Source organism: Pezoporus occidentalis, unplaced genomic scaffold (assembly GCF_034315485.1).
Source record: "Pezoporus occidentalis ecotype Australia unplaced genomic scaffold, CSIRO_AGI_Poc_V1 ctg58, whole genome shotgun sequence".
In the NCBI taxonomy this organism is placed as follows: Eukaryota; Metazoa; Chordata; class Aves; order Psittaciformes; family Psittacidae; genus Pezoporus; species Pezoporus occidentalis.
The window spans coordinates 1,279,079-1,292,546 of record NW_026915921.1 but is presented as its reverse complement, the minus strand read 5'-3'; the positions used below and the strand labels follow the sequence as shown (position 1 = coordinate 1,292,546).

Here is a 13,468-nt window from a genome sequence, read left to right as displayed (position 1 = left end):
GGCAGAGCAGCCCTGCGCCACCAGAAGCTGAGGAGGGAAGCGGCAGTAACTAAACAGGAAGGAATAATGTGGCTGATGGCATGTTCATTTCTCTTCAGCTGTTGTCTATGGTGGGGCTATAAGCAACATCATTTGAGCATAAACGTGCCTTTCCCAAGCAAGGGGAGCTGGGAATCAGCTCCCGGGGGACTCCAGTGGGAGCCACAGCCCAGCAGCACTGCCCATCCTGGGCACTGACCTGCCTCAAGGTAAGAACAAGGCTTGTGTGACCTTTTCAGCATCTCTGGTGCTTGTCAAATCCTCCAGGCTGGCAGAGCATCACTCTCCCACCCCTACCCTGCCCCAACAACCAGGATTTGTTTTCCCCAGTGGCAGGGGCAGCATCCCACAACATGAGCCCAAAGACACAATTTTCATATCCGGTTTCCACTGAAACATCACATCATTTTCCTGATGGTGCTGGTTAAAGCTCTCAAGTTGTGTTGTGGAGGTTCTCCAAACAAAAGGGGGGTGTTAACCATGGTGGCATGGCACAGCTCCAGTTCTGCTCCCACCACCGGGCTCACCCCCTGCTCTGGCACCCTGTGCTATTTAAACAGCTGCCATGTTTCATCTGGGAGGTGGCTGCCCTTCAGTCCTGGGAGAAAAGCTCATCTTCTGGAGAGTTTGTGTAACAATTAACATTCGTCAGCTGAGAGCTGCCTGGTGAAAGATCACTATTTACAAGTAAGCAGTGAGTCTTTTGAGGCTGGAGTATTTCTTGAACCACAGAAAACTAAGTTGAGGAGTGGGAGTGAGCCTAAAGATGGGATGATTTCACATGGTGCGTTTAGGAGGAGATTCCTTTGCATTCAGATCAGAGGTAGAAAAGTGGAGATGCCATGGGGGGGGGGGGGGGGGATTCTTTAGCTTTTACAGTTTTTATCCAGTTGTCCCAATGAAATAACTACATCCGCCTGAAACAATTGAAAGAGGTATTTACTGCCTGTGGTTTAACAACTGTACTGTCAAAGGGACCAGTCAACTAGAGCCTTGTAATTCTTTTCTAAAGAGAGGGTGAGAGAAAAGAATGAGACGACAATGCAGTATTTATAATAAAGATGAAATGAGTGGAACTCAATGGCGCCAGCAGCCCCGGAGCTCCTGCTGCTTGGGCTAATGCATTTTGCATTAGCACGTCTGGATATCTGGCACTGGAAGGTCCTGCAAATGCTCTTACAAAACAGCGGCAATTCTGAGAGCAGCGGCGCTCCTTTCCAAACCCCATCATCGATGGGCACAGCTGGGATGGGCAGCCCTTGCAGCTGGGGGAGTTGCCAAGAAGGTTCCACATGACTAAGACCTATTTCCCACTCGCCTTCTCACAGCTGGGTTGGTTTTTGCCCTGCTCGCCTCTGTATGTTGACAAGTGGTTACTCCAGTGGGGCACCCATTCCTGCTGGGGGCTTGACCCACAAAGGGCCTTCTCAGGTTCTAGTAAGGACCTACCGGGTAGCTAGACCTCACGGTGAACATACAAGCACAAAACTACAGTTGTAAGTAGATACTGGCTAAACAAACAAGAACCCCTAGACCTGTATCCCATACTACTCTGTTACTCCAAAGGCTAATCTTGTATTTGCCTTGGAAGCAATACAAAATCCTCAAAGGGATTAATAGCCAGCAACTGGATGTCACCAGAACAATTTGTTTTTCATTCTTTCCCCAGCAGACTTGGGAGATAAGTGTCTCATTTCTTTCTGAAACCTGGATGTGTAAAACTTTGTGTTGCTGCACCTTCCCATAACCCTGCAGAATGCCAACATTAACAGTAACGAGCAAAGCACAGCAGCACCCTAGGGCAACTTCTGGAACTGGTGGAAAGACCACCTGGGGTGTAGTGCCATCAGAAGCAGATGGCAAATGGCACCTTCTTTTTAATAACCATGATGACAGAATGGGGAAATGCAGCACTTCAGGGTTTTCTTTTGGTTTTGACAGATACAAATGATTTCTTGTTGTAAGAAATAAGTGATACCAGTGATTCTATTTCAGTAAGTCTTAAAATGCAGACCCAGGATGTTTGTTTTTCTTTTCTGCCTAAGCCTCTCTTGCAGGAGGTTATCTCTGCACAGAAGCAGCATATCAGCCAAGGCAGGGGAAATGAAAATGATGCTAGAGGCTCCCAGAAAGTCTGGGAACAAGTCAGTGAGGAGCCAGGAAGGGAGAATAAAGTGCCTTTATGAAGTTGTTGTCCTGACTGCTATATGCTTGAGTCCAGCTAAGAACAGGGCTTCTTCCTTCAAAAGGTAATGCTGATCTCAGGCTCTGTCCCCCAGAATGCTAGAGCGGTGGGTTAGGGGGCAGTTATGAGCTCTGGCACTCTGATCCTTGCCAGCACTGAGCCTCATGTTCATGGACAAATTACTTTTGTCTTGATTTTTCATCAACCCGTTTTGTTCTTAATAGGACATTTTGGTGCTGAACTCTACAAAATCTGCTCTTACTGGCTTGACCTCATATATGGGAAATACTTATTTGACCCATAGGATGTCGGCAGGGTTGTTTAGTTACCACAACAGTGCCTAGAAGCTGCTCAGTGGTGATAAGTCTGAGCCACGCTGCTTTTCATTGCTAACCCACTCATATACTGAAGAACAGGCATGTTGACTTCACCCAAACTGGAGGGTGAAAAGAAGCCAACACCTACCTACGTTTTAAGAGAATCCCAATGATATGTGTCTTGCAATGACTTACTTAAACCAAGGCAGAGAGAAGGATGGCACCACAACAGAAGCCTGAGCTGCAGAGATAAAGTACTAGAAAGGCCTTCAAATACCACAGGTGGTAATAGCTCAATGCTTGGGATATTGAGCCAAAGGCTAAGACTCCAAAGCTTGGCAGAGCTCCCAGGTCATGACTCCCCACATTTAGGCTGTTAAGGCTGGTCAGGATATGGCTTGGATCTGGAGGTGAGGTCTGGATTGAGGTTTTGACTTGTTGCTAGTCAGAAAGGTTCCCTGAGGCAAATGTCTTACAATGAGTAACCTCCATGTCAAGCATCTTCAAGTCTGGATTGGTGTCCCGAAGGAATGTGAAGTATTTAGCAACATGGATGTTGCTTGTTTCCAGGAAGATGTGTTGCTGGCCCTGCTCCACAGGTTCCCTGGGGATGGGCTGAGCTTTAACTGAAAGCTGCTGTACGTTCTGCAGACTGTTTCAAAGGAAGACTGGACACTGGGACTGCAGAAGGTGCACATCAGGGCAGAGTCCTCCGCTTCCTCATGTAGAAAAGCCAAATGTTAACTCTGAAATTGATGCTAAAGAAAGCAGCTCTTGGAGCCAGCTCTGGCTCTCAGGAAGCCCTGAGCTCATGTCCTGCCCTAACACAACCTCTGCACAACTTTCTAGTGGGATTATTTCCAGTTTTTTCAAACATCAGTGCTTTTTTTGCCATCTCCCCATCTCTCCTGCACTGCTACTTCTTTGTCTTCCTTCTACTTCAACCACTGTCTCAGAGAGTCTGAGCTGCTGCTCAGCCGTGATGGAGAAACAGACATGGAGGCATACAACTTGTGACAGGTAATTCTGATTTATGCCACTTGGTGCTATCACAAAGGGCTTTGAAAACAATGTGTCCCAGTGCAGCCACATGGACTTGGCTGTCTGCTGTTCTGTGAAGCCTGGAGTAGCTTAAGGCTTGGTATGTATCCTCCTCCCCTTGGAGCAGCGAGTATCCTGCTACTGCTAAAAGGTGTTTTGATCAATATGTGTAAGTATTGCCCTTCCTGCAGGGGATCTCAGTAGTGAAATAGTCACTGGTCCTGGCTGGGTAGATGTGGCAACTGGTTGTGCTACAGGAGTGTTAAGTTTCCCACCTTTGCTGTTCATGGTTTACTGGGTGAGCTGGGGGCAGCTGGTTTCCCTTCCGGGCAGTGTCTGAAGCAGCAGCAACAGATCTGGGAGTGAAAGATCCTAGGTGTCACTTGCTGTCCCCTCAGCTTGAAGAACAGTAACTCACTGCTCTAGTGAAAACACAGTCCCAAATGACCTCCTTCTGCTAAACTGGCCTCAAGATGGGACAGCAGGAAACCCAGTGATGACCCATGTGGATCCCACCAGGGAATGGACATTGTGCAGGAAGGGAAACCTCCACCTCCCCTGGGAGATTAGAGAATTACCCAAGGCAGCATTCTAAAGAAAGCCTAGAAGAGCAGTAGCAGGGGGAACACTGCATGGGCGAGATCCTGGGATGGGGCAAAGGGAGGAGAACGGAGGGGTGCAAGATGACCCTGTGCAGATGTACACTCCCACATCCTGCAAAGGAGACCCAAAACAGGGCTCCTGTGTCTCCCTACTTGCTGCACAGCGTGGCTGTAAGCAGCTGAACCCCAGGAGCAGGAGAACACCATGCTGACCCCAGGCACTGCTCTTGGGCTGCTCTCCAGTGAAGTGGCCACACTGTGAAGCTTTGGTAAGCCAGCACATCCCATGTGCTGATCCTGAGCATGGATCCAGTGATCGGGTCCTCCCAAGCCCACTGCACGTGATGTGACCTGACCATCAAAGGACACACTCAGTTGTGGGTAGCTGCCAGCTGCAAGGGCAGCCCCAGCTTGGGGTTTTCCTGCTTTGGGGCAGGTCACTGTGTTAGCTGGTTTGTCTCTTTTTATGTGTTTGGTACATATTTTCATTGTAATACGCTTTGCTAGCGCAGTCACATGTAAAAAAGTCAGGATACAGTACATGAAAACAGGAAAGATACTTAATCTTAGGGTCATGAGAATGACACTTGGCCTAGCAAAGATACTTGTCCAGTTGCTTTACTTCTAATGTGGGTGTTTTTAATAAAGTACTGACAATGCTTCAAGACTCTGGATTTCAGCAGTGTCTCAAGCTATGAAGCTTTAGATGAGTGATGGGTCAAGATAGGTCTTGAGGGGACTGCACTGAGCCAACAAATTATACCATCCCAGAAGAGCTCAAGATTTGCTCTTGCTCTCTTAATGTCCATTTCTTCTTCTGTCTTGAAATATGTTCAACAAATTGGTGGGGTTTGGTTCACTACTTGATTTTCTTCCACTAGTGAATATTAATTCCCCTATTGGGTGAAATAATTTGAATAATGCAAATAGATCCAAATAACAGTTGCACATTAAATGATGCTCTAAGTACTTTGTAATAAACAGAGTGAGAAAAACACATCGGTTTTAACACCTGAATTCATTGTATAAGCAGAATCAAGAGGCTGAAGACCAGAAGGAACGTTAAAAGTCGCAATGGGTCACACAATTTGATCTTCACCATTGGAAAACTGTTGCATGCATACGCTCTGCTTTAAAATTGGAACTGACAACCCTGCAAGAACACTCCACAGATCAACTTACCCAAAATCACATGGCAAAGCCTGTGATCAACAGTTATCACTTCAGAGCGTGGCTACGAGGCACAGACATCACTTATGGAAGTCTCCAAACATAGGCTGAACCTTATGAATGCTTTTACTTCTAATTTATAGGATGGCAATCACCCTTGCACAGTGTTGCTCACCCTACTTTAGTAGTGGACCAAGCCAACTTGTCTTTGGCGTGAACACAGAATGGGTATGGGAAAGGAATAACATCTAAACCCTGCTCGGCTGCCTCCTAACTGCTCTGTCTCACCAGCCCCAAAAATGTCACTTTGCAGCTTCAGCCCACATGGGGCTTTTCTAAAGGCACATTGCAGGCAAGGAGCAGAAACCCCTTGTTTCAAACTCCTGCGTTATCAGAAAACTTCTACAGTTTCTTGGACATTCATCACAAACTCACAATCTGCCTGATTCAGTGCGAATGCCCAGCAGCAGGATCGGGTTTTATCCAGCACCAGGTATACTGATAACCCTCCCTAATCAGCCACCAATCTCTACTGGGTGAAAGCACTCTCTGTGGTATTTTTACCAAAGCTATTTTTAAACGACAGTGTGATGTTTTGTTTTCCTTTGCTCGTTTGTCAATGGAAGAACTGGCTGTGCTGTGCATCTGCTCTGACAAGAAACTTCCAGTTACTTCTCAGCCCGTTCCAGCTGGAATGGAGGCAGGGCTGGAGAAAGTGCTGCTGCGGTTGGGGTGAGCCCTCCAGGGAGCAGTGACCCTGCGAACCTCTGCCTGCTGGGGTCCCCCATGTCCGGCTGTGGGAAAAGCCTTCTTGGCTTCTTCTGACTCTGGTGTTGATGCTGCTTTGGGCTGGTTTTCACAGTTCGGGTTGGTTTATGTTTAGCTGAGCTGCTACTTGCATGAATGTTGGGGCTCTGTTTTTGTTTTCCACTTGAATTGCACTAGATTTTCAAGGAATTATATTTTAGGTTTAGGTTCTGAATGGCCTCAAAGCATCAGCATCTAAAAATTCAAGTAATTATTTAATTATATGATTTATATAATTCATAATTATTTCATTATTATATAGTTTTAATTAAAACCTGAAGTGTCCAAATGGCATCACTCCGTAGACAATTCACGTTTCATCTTGTCAAACAGCTTTCCCAAATACAGACATAACTGGTTCCACCTCTTCATCCAAGTGTCTGGACATTGCGGCATGTTGCACAACGGCTTTGCATTTCATTTCTCTCCATAATGTATTACAGAGTGACACTAGGCACTTTCCATCCCCTGGGGGCTTCTTCTGGATGAAGGAAATGTAAAATGCCTGCTGGAATTTTGCTCATTCCCAAACCCTCCACCCTTCAGCACTGTTGGATAACAGTTGTCCCACAGTTTTATACCAAGATTTTCTAGCCCTTTGGAATCAGACACAAATGGCTTACAGTAGATAAAACCCTCCTGTCTGTGTGTGTGCAGCTACTGGATATAAAACATGCCTAATTAAATCCTGGAAAATTACATTCTCTGGTTTTAAGTCCTCTGTTTGTACATAGGCCCAAGATTTCTGTTTTCATGCCTCTGAATAATCCCAGGATTTATTCCACCACCTTTTCTAACATACAGTATGTACAATATTGCCTCCTTACAGAGCTAATTCCATAGACTTCAGCAAGATTACTGCTCAGGTGGCTCGAACACCTTCCTATCAAAGCAACAGCACTAAACTCAGTCACAGGAGTGCCAGTCTCTAGGGTCAGTCATAGGAGCAGAACTAGATCTTTACTAAAACCTTCTGCCCTGATAAAGCAGCTCCAGTAGCTGCAGCAAGAGGGAGAATTGCATTCCTGTTAAGCCTGAGCTCTGCCAATTCCCACCAGTTATTGAGGCTGGATTTTTCATTGCAGAATCCAGTAGAACTGGATTGAAACCAACATGCTTATTTTCCTGTCAAGAATCTCACTGATACTCTAAAATCTCTTCAGTTTTCTAGTTTCTAATACAAAAGCCGTTGAGAAGACCAGATACAGTTTGCTAGGCTAGATTTTAAAGATATGTTGGACTCTAATTATTTCTGCTGCCTTTGGTTCAGACTCCTGAGGCAATAATAACAGAAGCTGTAAAAATATGTCCCTAATTCATCATGGCTTTACGTCAGGACTTTACAGCTCTAATCATTAACTAGCCTGCTGCATTATCTATGAAAATTGCTCTGTAATATTTATGAAATGTGACCTTTGTTAGTTCAATGTTACAAAGTGTTGGATTCATTCTGTTTGCAAGTGGAACAGATTTCCAAATCACTCTGCAATTAGTACAGTTTGATCTAGCCAGCCTATCTCTGCATGGGGTAGCCTTCCACAGAACCAGCAGGATCACTGTCAGAAATGAAATGTATTTTCCATACGGCTGAAAGTAAGGCTGTAACACCTGCTTGCACTACATCATCTTTGGCAAAGGTGAGCGCTGAATGAATATTCCCAATAAGGGAAAACAGTAACCAGATTTAGAAAGTTTTTTCTTATGAGAAATACCTTAATTTAAAAAATTAAAATGTACGTGGCCAAAAATGTTTGTTATGTGTAACATTGCAAGGGAAAACCAAAAGGAACCAGGATAATCCCAGGCTGAAACAGATACTATTAGCCATTCCACAGTGGATACTGACAAAGCAACTGCAAGTGACACCAGGAGTCGTGATACTCTGCTGTGTGATTCTCTAAAACACCCCCAAGACCACCATTGGGAGAGGATGGTAAGGTCCCTTCCCACCTAAAAAGCTCACCTTCCTAATCCACCTAAGGCTACCATTAGATAACACTTCACACCATATAGGACAACCTGTGTCACTTCAGTCTATGTGGTGTTTTGAAGGAACAAGGTTTCATTGGAGCGACAAATGTACCGGATGAGCATCATGCAGTGAAGCCATGTGGCACTGTTCAATAGCAGATCACCAGGAGCGTGTAGTATCCGTAGCATTAATGTCATGTTTTCCCATTCTCAAAGCTCTGCGTAGTCACTCTTAGCACTCCATTTTCAGTGCAGGGAAACCAACGCTCACCCTGACTGGGACTGCCTCATGTAACACACTGCATCATGAACAAACTGAGCACCTTCTTGATCCTGCATTAGTTCCCTGAGCTTGTCCACTAGTGACAGACAAAACTGGGGTCTGGTTTGATGAGCCAAGTTAAACCCTGATGAAATCTGTCCATGTAGATTTGTAAAAGATTGGCCCTGTGAAGATCTGTTTTATTCTCCTCTACAATGACATCCGACTGTGCTTTCCTTTGCAGGAAACAAACATCCTCCCGGATAAAGCAGGGACTGGAAAGCCACAGAGACACACCACATGCAAGCTCTGCTCTCTGCATGGGAACAGAGAGGGAAGCTGGGGCAGAGCTGGGACAGGACAGGCCCTCAACAAGGACACCACACAAATGGCATGGCTCTACCAGGCCAAGGATGCTTCCCAGGTGGAATGTACTCAGATCCTCACAATGGCCCTGCCTTTCAAACTGGTATTTTAGCACTTTTTTTTCTGATGTATGAAATGGAAACCATACTAAAACCATATCAGAAACCAGGAGCTGAGCAGTTTGACGTGAAGGCAGCAGCACGGGCTGCAGAAAGTCCTGCCTGCACTCTGCTGCCAGAGTCAGCCCTCCATGGTTCATGATTTGGTCCTAAAATTCAAAACTGCCTGCAAGCCTGGCCAACAGTGCCTGATGAACCTCCCCTCTCCCTGCGACCTTCACCATGTGCCAGCGAACAAAGGCGCTGCTGCAGAAACTAGTGTGAGTTGTGCTTGTGAGTGAGATGGGTTTCCTGGCATCTGGCTGGAAACTTCAGCACTTGTTCCCAGAGCTTGCCAGAATCAGGGAATCCTCCTCCCTCCACGTCACTCCACTTTTCCCCAAGGAAAAGGGAAAAATACAGATGTCTGAGCAAAGAAAGAGGAAGAGAGAAGCTAGAGACATGTACATGCTGCTGCAATACAGGAACTGGGGTAAAAATGGGTTCCATAAGGACCAGTACCATGAGATGCAGCAGCATTGCCTACTAGCAGCAGTGGGGAGAGGGATCCTCCAGTTGGTTCCACTTGCCACCAGCCCACTCCTCCCTGCAGGTGCACTTCTTTGGATGCCTTTCCCATTTCCCAGAATTTGGAAGGGGTTAAATCGTGTGTGTGAACCAACTGGCAAGAAGAAGAAGATTTGGGAGCGAATATGTGAAACCAGGGAGAAGGGGAATGAGCAGCTGCTCCGATGGGATGAGCTCAGCCTCTCCGGGTGTCCCAGGAACACAAACACATGTCCTGCCAGCCACAGCAAAGGCAGCGGGACAGGCAGTGGTTGCAGCACTCAGAAGCGGAGCAGTAACAGCTTCTTGCTGGCTCCATCACATGCATTTACTGGAGTTGCATGTGCCTGCACGGGTGCAGGCCTAGTTAAGTCCCAGGGTGTCTTTATCCTACAGCTCTGAGGCAGGCACAGATCCAGGGAAAAAGGGAGGCTTAAAGAAAAGTAGTGGTCTGGGCAAAAACATCTCTCAGAAATCCCCAGGCTGGAGAGCAACGCTAGAGGCAGGTTCCTCCCTACTGAGCTGAGCAAGTTCCGCTCTGCAGCAACTCAACACAATGTTTTCTCATTTCACGATCACACATTGCTCCATCAGACAAAAGATTTTCCTGCTACTGTGTCCTTCCTCAATGATAGGGCTCTCTCTACCACACACTGCTGTCCTCCTCTATCAAACACACCCAAGAGTAAATGTGCTACGAGAACACCACACATCTTTCTAATGTCTATGAGAGCTCAACATCTGCGGTGTGAAATTTAGTTTCAGGTCTTCTCTTTGCCTTTTCTTCCAACCACTTCAGTGTTTTCGAGCTTCTGAAGGTTTAGGAGTTTCAACTTTTTTGCATAATTAGGAAATTGAAAGCTGTGGTTTATCTACTTGTTTCCTGTGAAACACAAAGGGCTTGAGACACTGGGGGTGTGTGTGTGGAGGGGCGGAGTGTGCATGGTGGAGGGGGGTAGATAAGGCTGCCTAGAGAGTTCAGGGGTGACCGTGCAGTATTATGAAGAGAACTTTTCCCCAGGTCCCACTGGCATGAAGAGAAGACCACAGCCACATTTGTCTGTGACTTCTGGGAAGTACCCCTCACACCCAAGGTGATGTGCTGCAGCCTGCTGTCACTGTAGCTCTCAGGCTGCGTTTCAACAGCCATGGCAGTCCTCCTCTTGCCAATGGGCACTGCAGTACTTGCTAAGCACCTTCCCTTCACCAACATCAGAGATATTTTCTGCTGTTTAAATCCTTTCCTATATTGGAATGTTTGCCACAAAAGTTTTTAGTTGACTAGGAGGTGTTTTCAACAGCTACAACAAGAAAGGGACATGAGGGGTGTGAGGGATGGCCCATCCATGAAGATGCAGGTAGCACTGATGGAGAGTTTGGTGCTCCCCATCAAAGCTGCCCTTTCCCTTCCAGACTCAGCCCTGCCACAGGGCTGAGACTGCCAAGCTGGTGAAATGGCAAGCAGGCCATGATTTAGCAGCACTCATCTTTGAAACCAGCTTTCCAGCTGCCAGAAGAAGGCAAAGTTCCTGTATGAAAATGTTTTCAGTTGAATATATCATAAAAAGTAGTAACAGATACTTCAAGAACAAAACGGTAGCTCTTTTCTTCCAGAAGAAAAAACCCAAGACAATTACAGCCTTTGCGTGTCGTGTAGCTGTTTACTAACATGCAACATGGAACAGGGAACAAAGTGGGGGAAAGAAACTGGATTAAAGGAAATTTGTTGGGGTTTTTTAACCTGAAGTGTTCTCCATAAAACTATTATGCTGAAAGGATGACTAATGTAACCAGTGTGTGTTTTGAAGCGTGTCATGAACACTTTTTATGCTCTCTGAACACACAAAGAAAAACCCCAGGAGAGAATTAATTTACAAATCTGATTAAGCATAGTGCCTAAGTGGCAAAAAGCACCATACAATAAATAGGCTCCACAGGTAAGAAAAGCTTTAAAAAGATAAAACAGACGTACTCTACAAACAGCCCAGATGTGTGCGTTTTGGGTAGTCTAACGTGTTTGCGTTAATGTCAAAGGTACAGACAACGAAAGCAGAGGTCATGCTGACATATTATTTCTGACATCTGATTAATTAAGCCATCATACTGCCTGTCAGTGTAAAGCATGTATCTTAATTCGGGAGGCAAAGGCAAGCCTGTAAACAGAAGGATGAGTCATAAGAAAGGGGTTTTCTATCTGATGTCAAGACAGACTTGTACTGTAATCTTCAGCCAGTCACAGTGTAATATATTGAGGTGGCCCAAGAACCTGACATCACCTGGGGCATTTTCCCACTGTTGACCCACACAATAGGGCAACAGGGACCAAGTACCCCAGCACCAACTCTTTCCCCTTGAGTGCAAGTTCTGTGCTGCTTTGCAGGCATGACAAGGTCCTGCCCCAGCCTCCACTGGCACCAGTCCCAACTACCCGAGTCTTGACAAAAGCCACCTTTTGCATGGGTTCATTCATATTTATAGGTTAGTTTATGATAGCATTTCAGAAGTGAGCAGTACTACTGCTCAGCATTTGCAGTTTACCTGCCTCCAGGGCCTTTCTGAGTTCACGGGAGTTTGGATATTTATTACAATCCTTTAGAACTGTAGATCTGGGGTGCCTTCAGACTCCTCATAGATGTTTATTAGAAGTTAAAGCTTTAAGTTCTCATCAGTGCAACTCTGAATATTACAATTACCTTTTTATATATGGGAATATACTTCTAATCTCCTCACCCCCTGGGATAACTGCCAATATACACAACACTTTTAAACAACCCTCATAATTTCATTCAAAGCAGAGAGGTGACAGAGTGACTTGGCCTGACTTAGACTTTCCTACATGAGTGAGTGGTGTAATGCCCTCTCCTAGTGCTCTTGTGGTAGTTGTCTGATATAGGTCCACCTTCCACCATCCTTAGCACATCTGAATGGGAGGGAAAAAGTAAAAATCCATCCCTGTGCTACACTGGTCCCAGTGAAGAGAATGAGGACCATTTTGTGGTGAAAGCTCTGAACTAGACTCGAGTTATCCAACTTACTACAGGTATATCATTATCTCTAGTAATGAGATCCAGGGATTTCTCTGTGGTTCTACTTCCCTCTGCATAGGGGAATTTATTCATAACTTTCTCATACCCTTGTCTGTTTTCTCTGTGTTGCCCATAAAGAAAGCTCCTTCTCACTGTGTGTAGATCATCTAGACTACTGCGACCTTGGTCTCCTGTAGATACCAAAAGACCAGCAACAGTGAAAAAGAAATTAAGAGCTCCCAGTGTCCTGACAAGTTAGAAAAAGGTGAATCTATTAAGTAATGCCCTGAAATTTCTTTTCTGTAAGCTGGTAAAACATACGCTCACTTACACAATGCAGACACTGTCAGTGAAGCAGGAAGTCATGTCCTCAGCATTGAGTGTCTGTGCTGTAACTGCAGGGAGTCCAACACCTTGGACGTGGCTCAGGCACAGAATCTGTGTCATATGAAAGGAGAGGAATGGAAACAGCGTGAAACCATCAGCAACAAAGGAAGGCGAACAAAAACAGGACAGACGGGATCAGGGACAGAGCCAAGCACAAGGCAAACAAACAGACCTGGGGAAAGCTGGAAGGAAAACAAGTAAACCAAGTAAGTTAAATTCTCCATCCTGCCCTCCAGTTACTTGCACCTTGTTACTGAAATTTTCTCCAAGTGCTAAAGCTGGTGCATCAACACAAAGGATGTGGCACCCCAAATGACACTTGCATGGTAAACCTCTGCCTGAAGACTGCCCTTTGTAATTTTAGCCTTTTGCAACACAACATTCAGCAAACGCAGTGCTGTGTGGGTCTCAAAAGGCTGGGTCCTAATCACTGTATGTTACAGCATCATACTTTCTGGTCCCCAACAGACAAAGCAGCCTAATCAATATTGGTTTTTGCATACGAGGTTGCTTTCAGCATGCTGTGCCTTTTGGAGGCCATTCCTTCTCTCCTTCATGCCCTCACAGAAGTGTTTTGGCGTTGTTGAGCAAAGATCTTCCCTTTGCTGGAATTTTGTGCCTCAAGCAAAG

General features: G+C 45.8%; 1 long non-coding RNA gene across 3 annotated transcripts; it reads right to left on the bottom strand.

Annotated features, from left to right (window-relative positions):
* Positions 1–4,726: 4,726 nt before the first annotated feature.
* Positions 4,727–12,976, bottom strand: LOC134174083 (uncharacterized). 3 transcript variants are annotated; one of them, XR_009968494.1, is made up of 4 exons: positions 12,783–12,976; positions 12,558–12,698; positions 6,437–6,642; positions 4,727–6,356 (listed from the first exon to the last, which is right to left on the bottom strand). It is a non-coding gene; the product is annotated as an uncharacterized LOC134174083 (long non-coding RNA). The 3 variants fall into 3 exon arrangements; XR_009968493.1 differs by lacking the exon at positions 6,437–6,642; XR_009968495.1 differs by lacking the exon at positions 12,558–12,698.
* Between the last annotated feature and the right edge of the window lie 492 nt (positions 12,977–13,468).